The sequence below is a fragment of the Curcuma longa genome, chromosome 12, assembly GCF_044706935.1.
Source record: "Curcuma longa cultivar G26 ecotype Majalengka, Jawa Barat chromosome 12, ITB_CL_G26_1.1, whole genome shotgun sequence".
In the NCBI taxonomy this organism is placed as follows: domain Eukaryota; kingdom Viridiplantae; phylum Streptophyta; class Magnoliopsida; order Zingiberales; family Zingiberaceae; genus Curcuma; species Curcuma longa.
In genome coordinates this window covers 9,953,321-9,968,191 of record NC_133872.1, presented here as the reverse complement: position 1 = coordinate 9,968,191, position 14,871 = coordinate 9,953,321, and the positions used below count along the sequence as shown (strand labels likewise).

The 14,871-nt window shown below is 42.4% G+C and overlaps 1 pseudogene; it reads left to right on the top strand.

Moving 5' to 3' along the window:
• Nucleotides 1-11,633: 11,633 nt before the first annotated feature.
• On the top strand, nt 11,634-11,731 carry LOC141843710 (small nucleolar RNA R71; annotated as a pseudogene).
• Nucleotides 11,732-14,871: the final 3,140 nt, after the last annotated feature.

Below are 14,871 nucleotides of genomic sequence, written 5' to 3'. Positions count from 1 at the left end.
TTTGAATATAGAATTGTGTAATCGATGGATTAAAGACGCATTTAAAATGATCGAATTCTTAATTAAAAAAATTATCTAACTTTCATTTTTTTTATTTTTTACAAAGTTTTATCTAAGGAAATAGTTGTTATTTCGATAACCAAAAGGCTGTTGCTTTATCACGATCTAAAAATCGATTTTTGTAACACCCCCCTCTTTCTTATACTAATAGGGAGACGTTACGTACTTTAAACTTTCCTTAACTTTTACTTATTAAATAAAATAACTCAAATAACTTTTCTTTTTCTGTTTAACATGCGGAAGCAAAAGAAATAAATAACTTTTTAGACATAAAATAAATATTTATTTAATTTCTTGATCTTATTCCGCGGTTCCGTCGACACCACACATCAAACACTTTTCCAGCTGCCTCCTCTTTCCTAAAACTTTTCCTTTTATTTATCTGCAATATGAGGAATGCAAACTATAAGCAACGCTTAGTAAGTACATCATCTAACTCACAAAAACCATAGAAAACTTCGTAATAACTGATGCTATTATATGAAAGAAATGCTGGAAATGACATGGGAAAAACTTATATTATATATAAGTGAAAATAAATAAACATCCTTCTTTGGGCCCAGCGAGGTATCACTTAAATTTCTTGTGGGCCTTGTGCCCAGAATTCTTTGTGGGCCTTGTGCCCAGAATTCCTTTTCTTATGGGCCTTGTGCCCAGAATTCTTTGTGAGCCTTGTGCCCAGAATTCCTTTTCTTATGGGCCTTGTGCCCGTGGGCCTTGCGCCCGATACCCGCCTGTCTAAAGTAAAATACTTTTCTTATACTTCTTATATCATGCAATTTGGAAAGAAACAATTTACACATGCTTTAACATAAAATGATGTCATGGAAATAATACTTTATGCATGCTCTACATACTATGGACAGAATAAAGAAAACAACGGAGCAACTCATACTGCAGGTGAGAGATGTACTTACTTTTTGCTCTAATTTCCTTACAATTCTTCCGTTAGAGAAGAAGATCTTCTCGGCGATCTTCCTATATCTACGCGTACTTCTCGCGGAGAGGAGCGTCCTTGTAGAAGAAGTTCTCCGGAAATCTTCCTTGTAATCTTAGGGGACGGACTCCTCGTTCTTCGGGTTTGGGGCGCCGAGAGGGAGGAGAAAAGAGGGCGACGGCGTTCTGGGCGAGAGGTGAGGGAAGGGTTTTCGAAGATAATCAAAACCCTCTCTCAAGCCTCCTATTTATATTAAGTGATGCCTAGACCTAATTCGCCGATAAATAAAAATTCGGTTCCTTTTTATTTGGAACAGACTGTTGGGTCGTTTGGTTATTGGAGATATTTTAGAAGTTGTATATTTCTAAAGGTTGCGGGTTCAAATCCTGCCTTGGACGTTTTTCTTCCTATTTATTTTTGCTACTTCCGCTACTCCAAAAATTCCAGAAAAATATTCTAAAATTCTAGAAAAATCATAGAATATTTCTAAAATTATTTTTGAGATTTTTCGGGCGTTACAATCTCCCATCCTTATAAAAGTTTCGTCCTCGAAACTTAGAACAACTCCTGGGTATTTTTAGCTCCTATCTTCTTCACGTTCCTGAGTTGTTTTTTTCGAATTTTTGATTCCGTCAATAGCTACCTTAATTGGGTGATTGCATTAATAATTTCTTTAAAGTGAAATCTCATTTTAAATATTTGATTAATTCATCCATTTACAAACTTGAAGAATCATTTTCTTCCTTAAGTCAACTTACAAAGAACCTTACTCTATCTTTATCTTTGCAAGTTGAAGTTAACTCAGCTCTTCTCTTAGTCTTAACCTCATCTCGCTGAGATTGAGGTCATTATTCCGCTCAGTATTAGCACGTCTTCTAGCCATCTCTTTCTATTCATACATGACAAGTAATACCAAAGTAAACTTTTATTCAATTAATACTTCATTATCTTATATACGTATATATATGAACATGTCTAAGTCGAAATTCTTCTTTTTCTATGCATAAGGGACGAATAAGGCCAAAGGTAAGGTTAATATTCTATCAAAACCTTGCATCTATTTAACATGTATAACTTAATAATCATTCTTTAGGCTAATGATAAACATGCCTACTTAAAATCATTCGCTAGGCTAATCATAATAGCTAGGTTTGACTTAAGCATCATTCTTGAGGCTAATAATCATAAGCATGTCTAACCTAAAATCATACTAATCATAAAAGAAAGTAAAGCCTAAGTATACTTTCTTACTTGGAAAGCGGCAGGACTGGTGCTGATGTGAGTGTGGCGGAAGGGCGGAACCTGCTCTGATACCATTTGTAACACCCCCCCTCTTTCTTATACTAATAGGGAGACGTTACGTACTTTAAACTTTCCTTAACTTTTACTTATTAAATAAAATAACTCAAATAACTTTTCTTTTTCTGTTTAACATGCGGAAGCAAAAGAAATAAATAACTTTTTAGACATAAAATAAATATTTATTTAATTTCTTGATCTTATTCCGCGGTTCCGTCGACACCACACATCAAACACTTTTCCAGCTGCCTCCTCTTTCCTAAAACTTTTCCTTTTATTTATCTGCAATATGAGGAATGCAAACTATAAGCAACGCTTAGTAAGTACATCATCTAACTCACAAAAACCATAGAAAACTTCGTAATAACTGATGCTATTATATGAAAGAAATGCTGGAAATGACATGGGAAAAACTTATATTATATATAAGTGAAAATAAATAAACATCCTTCTTTGGGCCCAGCGAGGTATCACTTAAATTTCTTGTGGGCCTTGTGCCCAGAATTCTTTGTGGGCCTTGTGCCCAGAATTCCTTTTCTTATGGGCCTTGTGCCCAGAATTCTTTGTGAGCCTTGTGCCCAGAATTCCTTTTCTTATGGGCCTTGTGCCCGTGGGCCTTGCGCCCGATACCCGCCTGTCTAAAGTAAAATACTTTTCTTATACTTCTTATATCATGCAATTTGGAAAGAAACAATTTACACATGCTTTAACATAAAATGATGTCATGGAAATAATACTTTATGCATGCTCTACATACTATGGACAGAATAAAGAAAACAACGGAGCAACTCATACTGCAGGTGAGAGATGTACTTACTTTTTGCTCTAATTTCCTTACAATTCTTCCGTTAGAGAAGAAGATCTTCTCGGCGATCTTCCTATATCTATGCGTACTTCTCGCGGAGAGGAGCGTCCTTGTAGAAGAAGTTCTCCGGAAATCTTCCTTGTAATCTTAGGGGACGGACTCCTCGTTCTTCGGGTTTGGGGCGCCGAGAGGGAGGAGAAAAGAGGGCGACGGCGTTCTGGGCGAGAGGTGAGGGAAGGGTTTTCGAAGATAATCAAAACCCTCTCTCAAGCCTCCTATTTATATTAAGTGATGCCTAGACCTAATTCGCCGATAAATAAAAATTCGGTTCCTTCTTATTTGGAACAGACTGCTGGGTCGTTTGGTTATTGGAGATATTTTAGAAGTTGTATATTTCTAAAGGTTGCGGGTTCAAATCCTGCCTTGGACGTTTTTCTTCCTATTTATTTTTGCTACTTCCGCTACTCCAAAAATTCCAGAAAAATATTCTAAAATTCTAGAAAAATCATAGAATATTTCTAAAATTATTTTTGAGATTTTTCGGGCGTTACAGGTAGGAAATCCTGATTGGAGGTTGGGCAAGAAGTCTTGATGAGTGAAGCTGGGCAAGGAAGTACTAATTGAGGGTTAGGCAAGGGAAAGTCCAAGAAGATTAAGGGTGATTGGATGTTTGGCAGGTGAGAAGTATACCTATGGAAGTGACTAGTCCTAACTGAAGGTTAAATGAAGAAAAGTTCAAACAAGTTAAGGATGACCGGATGTTTGGTAGGTGAGAAGTCTACTTATGGAAGTGACTAATCATAACTGGAGGTTAGGCAAGAGAAAGTCCAAACAGGTTAAGGGTGATTGGATACTTGACAGGTGGAAAGTCTGTTAGTGCAAGGAGCACTAGTCTATCCCCAGGGTTTCGATGTTTGACAACATACCTAGGTCTGGTCAGTTTGACCAAGAGTTGATCCAAACAAGATCTAATGTTTGGATGTGAGTAAAGTCTAGTTAGGTCAAGGTTGACCAAAAGACTAGCAAGAAGTCCTAGTTGGTTAGATCGAGTAAGGAGAAGTTCTAGTTGAGGCTAGGTAGGGAAAGTCCTAGTTGGAGGCTAGGCAGGGAAAGTTCTAGCTAGAGGCTAGGCAGAGGAAGTACTGGTTGGTGGCTGGGCAAGGAAGACCTGGTGAGTGAAGCAAGGTGGGAAGTCCTAGTGAGTGAAGCTGGGCAAGGAAGTCCTAACTGGATGTTAGACAAGGGAAAGTACAAGCATGTCAAGGGTGATCAGATGTTTGATAGATGAGAAGTCTACCTATGGAAGTGACTAGTCCTAACTGGAGGTTAGGCAAGAGAAAGTCCAAACAAGATGTTTAGTTGGTGGGAAGTCTATCTATGGAAGTGACTAATCATAACTAAAAGTAAGGCACGAGTAAGCCTAGTAGGTTAGGCCTACAAGGTAATGCTTAGGTAAGCCGAGTAGGTCAGACGGATTACAGGTAGACTTAGGATGCTTGTTTTCTTGTATGCTAATCTTGTAGGAACCAGGAGCTGGAAGCAAGATGGAGGATGATAGCGTTCCGCAAGTATACGGAATGTCGTCAAGTAATAAAAAGATCGAATCCACAGGGACCGTGGAATTACTTACTATATCTAGCACAAAAAGGTGGAGAGAATATTGAGCATGAGTTGTGTGGGGGAGATGGGAGTGTTCTAAAGTACTTTATCCTAGAATTCAGAGAAAGGGATCGACTGTGACACTATGTGGTGAAACGATCCTAGGATTTCGGACTCCTCAGAGAATGGATTGATTGACTTGGATCCTCTACCTTTCCTCAATAAATGTTCAATTGTAGGGATGTTAACCAATTTATCCAATTCAACCTCGTCAGGTATCCTCGAAATAATGCATTGGTGTTCTTACGTCACTCGTTATTGGTTTGAAATGGTTCTAGAAGCCCGGTTCAAGGTCTGCCCGTGTCACTCAGGCGCCCCGGAGTACTAAAAGAACCCTATCCCCTGTCACAGGATATCTTTTTACGGATCTCTCCCCAATAACGAATGACCGCTAACTATCCCTCATAGGAATTTAACTACGCATTAGGAAACCCCTCGGAACTCGCCCGGTTCAAGGTCTGCCCCTGTTACAGAGCGCCCCGGTGTACGGCCTAATGATTCCCCAATTCATAGTAAATCCCTACCCTCATGGATTCACACACACATAATTTATCATCAAGCACAAGCACAAATCCACAAAGCAATAGACAGTTATATCATAGAAAACGGTAGATTAATCAAATCCAAATACAATCATCCATTACATCTGATTTATCCTACATCCTAGAATCTAGGGAATCTACTCCATAATGTGGAGATTACAATCCATAGGGAGGAAAGAATACATCTCAATCCAAGGATAAAACAAAGAAATGCAGAAATGAGACTTATCTTCCTCCTTCGGACTGCAAACTCGGCGTAGATGGAATGAGGATGGTCTGGAGCAGTCGGATCGGTGGATGGATCGTCGAATCTCGCTCCGAAACAGGCGTCGGTGGCTCTAGAACAGCTCCGGTGGCTCTCCAAGGTCTCCCCCCTTTCCTAGGTCTCCATAAGGACCTATTTATAGTGCAGGTCACGTAAGCAGCACGCCCCCGTGCACACGGCCGTGCCTGGGAGGCACGGCCCCGTGTGGGCGTCGGGCACAGGAGGAGGCACGGCCGTGCTTTGGGGCACGGCCTGAAGCAGTGAAGCTTCTGTTCTGGGGCACGGCCGTGCCTCTGGGGCACGGTCCAGACTTGTCTCCCTTCTGTTTGAAGGCACGGCCGTGCCTGTGAGGCACGGCCTAAGCCTGTCTTCTCTTCATTTGCTGGACACGGCCGTGTGTTTGAGACACGGCCAGCTGCTTGGACCCTTCTGTTTTGGCACACGGCCGTGCCTGGTAGGCACGGCCAACAGCAGTGGCTTCCTTCTGGATGAAGACACGGCCGTGCCTGTGAGGCACGGCCATGACTTGGCTGGTTCTGTTTTGAAGCACGGCCGTGTCTGTGAGACACGGCCTCTGGCTGCTGCTGTGGGGAGGTGTTGGCACGGCCGTGCCTGTGAGGCACGGCCTGGACTTGATGATCTTCTGTTTGGGCACACGCCCGTGCCCTTTGAAACACGGCCAGGAGGCTGAGAGACACGGCCGTGCCTATGAGGCACGGCCCTGTCTTGCCTTGTCTTCAATGGGTACTCCGTTTTTACCCGTTTTTGCTCCATTTTCCACCCTGAAACATGTAAAAGCACGAGCAGATCTCCGAACTAGGAAATGTAAGATATGTGCCTAAATGCATGAATATGGGATGCAATGTACACAAGAATTAAGCAATAAACTCAGAAAGATGTGCAAATAAAGCATAAATACATGTATACATCCTACGCACATCACACCCCCAGACTTAAACCTTTGCTTGTCCTCAAGCAAAAACTTAGCGTCTAGATGTAGATAATCAATGCAAGCAAGTTATATATCCTAAGCACAGCAATCTAATCTTATCAAACATGAGTAATGGTAAGCATGAAACTCAAAATCATCAAAACAATGGCCTAGAAGTAGTTCTCTGTGCTAAGTGCAAAAAGTGACCTAAATCCATTTGGTATCAAAATCCTTACTTCTAGTCAAGTCGTCATGCTACCGAATTCCTAAGTGTTCCCGGCCTTAGACACTTACCTGCCACAGGCTTGGTTCATATCTTCCATTGCACAAGGTCTCAAAGGATTACCTCAAGTCAAGGGAATCAAATCATTTATTTCCCCAGTAACCGCTTTTCGGTCTCAAAGGGGTAAATGAAAAGTTTCCACTCTCGATACTGTTTTTTTTCATCCTTTTATTGTTTTTGCAATTGAATTTGCTTTTATTGCAAACGGTAGAATGTTTTGCTTTTTTTTTTTTTTTTTTTTTTTTTTTTTAGCAAGGATGTAAGATTTTTCCAAAAGAGCTTACATGCCTTGAGTTGGTCCAGTAACCAAAATGCAATGGAAGATCACCATGGAAACACTAGTACTAAGCAGGTTTCATGAATCATGACTACTTTCAGAAATCTATCAACCTCCTAGATTAGGTATAAGTGAAAGAGATCCTAAAACCAGGCCAAGGTTTGACTATCCAAGTTATCCTAGCTCACTTCCTACTTATGAAGATAAGAAAAGATATAGTCCTAGGATATTAACTACAAGCACTAATCATCCTTATCTTAACAAATGCTACTGTTCTTGCAAGAGAGACAAGCATCAGATGACTTGGTGATTTCTGACATGATAATCTACCGTGCATAAAGCAAATTTCAAAGCAAATTGCAAAAACAAATTTCAAAGCAAATTTCAAAGCAAATTGCAAACTAAGTAAAGAAAAAAACAAACTTCAAAGCAAAGTGCAACTATTTACACTATTTACATATTTTTGGGATTTTTTTTTTTTTTTCTCCCCCAGACTTGAACTTTTCTACTTCCCTTTCAGGGCCTGGAGGAGGTTTTGGAGGACGAGTCCCAAGTGGAAAGTTAGGAAGTTTCGGTAAGTTGCCTAAATGTTCATGATATTTGATAAAGTGCATCAACTTGTTGGCATGTAAGTTCCATGGACTTCCTAAATTGTTCTTCTTTATACCACTCCACATATTGTTGATCCACAAAATCATCCATCCTAGTGTAGAACTCATCTGCCCTGGCATAATAATTCCGTGTCTCCCTAGCTTGCTCTTGTTTCATTGCACTATATTCTCCCAACTGATGTTGGTATGATGAGTGCTCTTCATGTAGCGAGTTTAGGGAGGTTCGGAATTCTGAGAAGTCATATGCTGAGTCTGCCCCACCAAATGCAAATGATGGTCTTGCAGGTGCAGGCTCAGCCTCATGGTCAGATAGTTCATGGAATGAAGGTTCTTGGTGAAATGTTTCATGAATCTGCTCTAATGGTGCATGTGTGGAGGGGGAGAGACTAGCTACTGGGGCACGAAGAATCCAATTTTCGGCCTGTCTCACTGTTGCCCCAGGGTGAGGTAATGGAAGAGTTGATCCATTAGTAAGCAAAATCCATACCCACCTTGGATTTTACAAATCATTTTCATCGCTAGGCAAGTTTCTATATCGATTCTTGTATTGCCTTGAACAGCCTTTAATCCATTTAATTCACATCCTAAGGCTGTAGCGATGATTGTGATAAGGCCGCCTACAACTATGTCCCCAGTAGAAGATTTTGATATTTTGACTAAGTTTTGGAGAAAATGGAACCCCGTATTAAATTCGACTCTATGTAACATTGCCCAGATACAGTAAAGTTCTAACTTCCTCACCACGCCGTCACTTTCTGATCTACCAAAAATTGTTTTAGTCATGACGCGGTGAAGGTATCTAAATACTGGGTTTTGAAACAAAGCCTTTGACTTGAAGGATCATAGGGTTCTGTGGAAGAGGTAATCATACTCCAAAACTTAGTACTATCAAATCTGTTATCCAAAAATCTAGTCTCTCCAGAAGACAAGCCTAAGCAATTGTAGAATTGGTCTAGGGTCCAGTTATATTCTACATTGAGCAATCTAAAAATGATTTTTCCTGAATCTTTTAATCCAGTAGTGAATTGGACCTCTAGGGAACTAAGGAATTCTAAAGTTATTCTAGGGTATGTTGGAAGACAAAAATTCATGATTTCAATCCATCCTATGTTGTCCAACATCCATTCTATGTCATCCTTAATTCCTAACACTTGCATGGTGTTTTCATCAACATAACGAGAGCAGCAAATTTTGCGGGAAGATAAACAATTATACCTCTCCTTTTGGTCGTCGTTGCGGAAGATGATGCCATGTTCGTTTGCAACGACTTCCTCGGAAGCTTTCCTCTTCCCCTTGTCCTTTGATGTACTCTTCTCTCGCGCCGGAGCCTTCTCCTTGGCGGGCTCCTTGCCTTTCTTCTTTCCGGACTCGTCTCCATCTCCGGATCCTCCAGATCTGCGAAATTTCTTCAACATTTTTGCAGATTTCTTGAAAGAAAGGAGATCAAGATCAAATCTGAGAGTTTTTAGGGAAGATCTAGGATGTAGGAGAGTGTAGGAGGGAAGGAAAGGTGAAAGAAAAGGGTTTATGGAGGTTGGAGAAGGTTTGGAAGGAAGAAAGGGAGAGAAAGAAGGTGAAGAGGCTGAAATTTGGGGGCGCACGGCCGTGTGCTAGGGCAGGCACGCCCGTGCGCTTTTTATAGGGTTAGGGCACGGCCGTGCCTGTGAGGCACGGCCCATGGCTGTCGCTTCTCTGTGTCCGAAAACACGCCCGTGCCTGGAGACACGGGCTGAAGTGGCGCCTTCTGTTTGGTCACACGGCCGTGTCTGTGAGGCACGGTCTGGAGCTGGCGTGGCTCTGTTTCCAGGCACGCCCGTGCCAAAAGGCACGGTTCAGAAGAGACGCCTCTCTGTTTTGAAGCACGGCCGTGCTTTTTGAGCACGGCCTATTCCAGCCACGCCTCTTTATTGACACACGGCCGTGTCTAATAGACACGGCCTCAACTGCAAAATTTGAAAATAAGGGGCACGGCCGTGCCTATGAGGCACGGCCCAGCTTTATTGCTTGGTATTTTCCGCATTTCCCTGCAAAAACAAGGAAAATTTTATTAGGACTCAACAAAACAAATTTTAACGAAAGAAAAGTATATATGTATGAACAAGAAAAGAAATGCAAAACAAACAAAACCCTTGGGTTGCCTCCCAAGAAGCGCTTGTTTAAGGTCATTAGCTCGACCCCTTATTAACTAATGTACAAGGGATCATTGGTTGCCCTATCGCAACCTTCCCCTTGGTGGGACTTTGTATTTTTGTGATTTTTTACATAGCTCCCTTATTTGCTTGGCCGGATCGGGTGTCTTTTCCGGCAAAAAAAATCTTGCAACAATCTTCTTCTTGGTTGGATAGTCTCCAACCGGCACACGTGTGGGGCCTTCCGGCAAATATGCATTGCTGTCCAAAGAGAGGTTGAATGTGATCTTCTTACCACCAACTTCTAGTGAGAGCTTTCGGTTCTTCACATCAATAGTTGCTCCCGCAGTGGCAAGGAATGGCCTTCCCAAAATAATGGGGATATTCGGATCTTCGTCCATGTCAAGCACTACGAAGTCGGTGGGGATTGTGAACCCCCCGACTTCTACCGGAACATCCTCAACTAGCCCTTTAGGATACCTGCATGTTTGGTCTGCTAGTTGAAGGGTCATCGGTGTCAAGATTAAATCCGGATATCCACATTTGACACTTGTAGTGTAGGGGATGATGCTGACACTTGCTCCTAAATCACAGAAAGCTCTTCCAATAGAAATATTTCCAATCTTACAAGGTAGGAAGAAGCTACCTGGATCTTGAAGTTTCTGAGGAATTTTGTTGTTCAAAATCTTTTCAGTAACATCCTCAGTAAGTGCCACCACATTCTTTGGCCGGGTGATATCTTTTGTGGATATTAATCCCTTGATGAACTTAGAAAATTTGGGCATATCAACTATTGCATCAAGGATAGGAATATCCATCGTGATGTCCTTCACCCTATCATACCACTTTTCAAATTCTTCATCTTTTTCTTTGTATAGGAGACGCTGCGGGTAGGGCACATTCTTCACTTTGGGTTTCTGCTCGGAAGGCCCAGCGGGTGTTGCGGTCTCAACTTCCTCCAACTTGTCTTCAACATGGGGAATAGAGGAAGGAGGTTGCACAGCGGCTGGGGTGAAGTATGTCCCTTCCCCAGGAGCAGTCACCTGAGGCTCTCTGTCCTTCAGGGTCCGTCCGCTCCTGAGCTCTATTGCCTTGCAGTGCTCCATCGGGTTGTAGTCTGGCTTGCCTGGGAGTGTACCCACTGTTCTGGAGGAGAGGGAAGAGCTTATCTGAGCAATCTGAGTCTCTTGCATCTTCATCCTCTTGTCGTGGTCATCTAATTTTTCATTGATTTTTACCACGTCACTTTCTAATTTCTCCAGAATTTTCAATATGCGCTGGGTATCAGACACTTCTTCACTATGTTTTGGTTGTTGTGCAGATTGGTTGGAAGGTCCTCCTTGATAGGCATTGTTATTGTTGCGGTATGAAAAATTGGGGTGATTCTTCCAACCCGGATTGTAGGTATTGGAATATGGGTTGTTCCTTTGATTGTATGCCCCAACTGCATCACACTGCTCATATTGAACTATCTGATTCTGAGGTGCTACAGCTGGACACATCTCTGTTATATGATTAGAATCCCCACATATATCACAATTTATAGTTGCTACCGCATGAACCTTACCAACAGTCATACCTTCAACCTTCTTTGTAAGCGCGTCAATCTGCGCATTAAGCTTTGTGAAGTTGTCAACATTATACTTCCCAGGTATTTTCTGTGCACTACCTCTCTCGTTGGCCCACTGATGGTTTTGAGTGCCACACTTTCAATAAGTTCTTCGGCTTCTTCAAGGCTCTTATTCATCAGTGCACCTCCTGCAGCAGAATCCAAGTATACCTTTGTCTGATAATTGATTCCATTGTAGAAGGTGTGTATAATAAGCCATCGTTCAAGTCCATGGTGTGGGCACTTCCTTAACATTCCTTGGAATCTATCCCAAGCTTCAAATAAAGTTTCTCCGTCCATTTGTTGGAAGCTTGAAATGAGATTCCTCATGTGGGCAGTCTTACTTGGGGGATAAAATTTGTTCATAAAAATCTTCACCAATTTTTCCCAAGAATCTATGCAATTTGGAGGTAGAGAATGATACCAGTCCTTTGCCCGATCACGTAAAGAGAATCTGAAAAGTATTAATCGCTGAACGTCAAAGCTGACCCCTTGTTGCCTTCTTGTACTACAAGCATCGGAAAATATCTCGATGTGCAGATGTGGGTCTTCGTGTGGACCACCCCCAAATTGATTTTGTTGTATCATTGCAATGAATCCAGGATTAAATTCGAAGTTTGCTGCTTCAATGTTGGGGATGGCAATGCATGACGTTGAACCTCTCATTTGTGGTGCGGCATAGTCTTTCAATGATTTCTGGGCCATTGTTGATGATTGTTCTTGAATAACTACTCTTTGTTCTCGAAGTCTCCTTCGAAGTGTTCTTTCAATTTCAGGATCAAATGGGAACTCCGAAGGATCGGCCCTGCTCATGCACCAAAGAAAAAGAAATGATTAGATTGCCAGAAAAAATTAAGAATATATGTGCAAAAGAATTGTACCAATGAATAAAATGAAAAGAAATAAAAATAAAGAATGGGGCTATGTATGTATAAGAAAATAAAAGAAAAACTTAATGTGCTAAATTAGTAAATAATTGCGCACGATCCCCGGCAACGGCGCCAAAAACTTGATAGCGTTCCGCAAGTATACGGAATGTCGTCAAGTAATAAAAAGATCGAATCCACAGGGACCGTGGAATTACTTACTATATCTAGCACAAAAAGGTGGAGAGAATATTGAGCATGAGTTGTGTGGGGGAGATGGGAGTGTTCTAAAGTACTTTATCCTAGAAGTCAGAGAAAGGGATCGACTGTGACACTATGTGGTGAAACGATCCTAGGATTTCGGACTCCTCAGAGAATGGATTGATTGACTTGGATCCTCTACCTTTCCTCAATAAATGTTCAATTGTAGGGATGTTAACCAATTTATCCAATTCAACCTCGTCAGGTATCCTCGAAATAATGCATTGGTGTTCTTACGTCACTCGTTATTGGTTTGAAATGGTTCTAGAAGCCCGGTTCAAGGTCTGCCCGTGTCACTCAGGCGCCCCGGAGTACTAAAAGAACCCTATCCCCTGTCACAGGATATCTTTTTACGGATCTCTCCCCAATAACGAATGACCGCTAACTATCCCTCATAGAAATTTAACTACGCATTAGGAAACCCCTCGGAACTCGCCCGGTTCAAGGTCTGCCCCTGTTACAGAGCGCCCCGGTGTACGGCCTAATGATTCCCCAATTCATAGTAAATCCCTACCCTCATGGATTCACACAAACATAATTTATCATCAAGCACAAGCACAAATCCACAAAGCAATAGACAGTTAAATCATAGAAAACGGTAGATTAATCAAATCCAAATACAATCATCCATTACATCTGATTTATCCTACATCCTAGAATCTAGGGAATCTACTCCATAATGTGGAGATTACAATCCAAAGGAAGGAAAGAATACATCTCAATTCCAAGGATAAAACAAAGAAATGCAGAAATGAGACTTATCTTCCTCCTTCGGACTGAAATCTCGGCGTAGATGGAATGAGGATGGTCTGGAGCAGTCGGATCGGTGGATGGATCGTCGAATCTCGCTCCGAAACAGGCGTCGGTGGCTCTAGAACAGCTCCGGTGGCTCTCCAAGGTCTCCCCCCTTTCCTAGGTCTCCATAAGGACCTATTTATAGTGCAGGTCACGTAAGCAGCACGCCCCCGTGCACACGGCCGTGCCTGGGAGGCACGGCCCCGTGTGGGCGTCGGGCACAGGAGGAGGCACGGCCGTGCTTTGGGGGCACGGCCTGAAGCAGTGAAGCTCCTGTTCTGGGGCACGGCCGTGCCTCTGGGGCACGGTGCCTCTGGGGCACGGTCCAGACTTGTCTCCTTCTGTTTGAAGGCACGGCCGTGCCTGTGAGGCACGGCCTAAGCCTGTCTTCTCTTCATTTGCTGGACACGGCCGTGTGTTTGAGACACGGCCAGCTGCTTGGACCCTTCTGTTTTGGCACACGGCCGTGCCTGGTAGGCACGGCCAACAGCAGTGGCTTCCTTCTGGATGAAGACACGGCCGTGCCTGTGAGGCACGGCCATGACTTGGCTGGTTTCTGTTTTGAAGCACGGCCGTGTCTGTGAGACACGGCCTCTGGCTGCTGCTGTGGGGAGGTGTTGGCACGGCCGTGCCTGTGAGGCACGGCCTGGCTTGATGATCTTCTGTTTGGGCACACGCCCGTGCCCTTTGAAACACGGCCAGGAGGCTGAGAGACACGGCCGTGCCTATGAGGCACGGCCCTGTCTTGCCTTGTCTTCAATGGGTACTCCGTTTTTACCCGTTTTTGCTCCATTTTCCACCCTGAAACATGTAAAAGCACGAGCAGATCTCCGAACTAGGAAATGTAAGATATGTGCCTAAATGCATGAATATGGGATGCAATGTACACAAGAATTAAGCAATAAATCCAGAAAGATGTGCAAATAAAGCATAAATACATGTATACATCCTACGCACATCAGATCACAACTAATGAACATCTCTACATGTGCAATTATGAATGTATTAAAATTATCCCTAGTTGAGGAATTGATGAGTATAAACATCATCGATTCTGTCGAGACTAGCACGTGTTATACTCCTTGGTTTGCCAAGCAGCTGTTCTCACTGGCTGAAAATATTGGATGTTGAAAGTTAAATGTGGATGCTAGTTAAAGGTAACTAGTTCATTGGAGTGATTTACCTTGAGACTTCATATGGTTCTATATGTTATCACATATACATGTCAATGAAGATCTCATTACAACTTAATGCGAGTTTCCTTAGACTTGCGGTATTCAAGTCACATTGATCATGAAGGCTTATACTTTGACATCTTAAGCAAACATCTTTAATAAGGTGTGGACCCGAGATGATTGGGTATAAGTCGAAATGTCCAAAGGTGTTTGAATAACCCACAAAGGATTCACCGCTCTTTGTAAAAAGAGACGTATACCCTACAACCGCTTGTTAGGATTGTTACTAAAAATTTTTGATCAAAGTATTACATGTCAAGAGTACAAGACTCCTGAACACATATACAAGTAACTTGAATTCACAGGA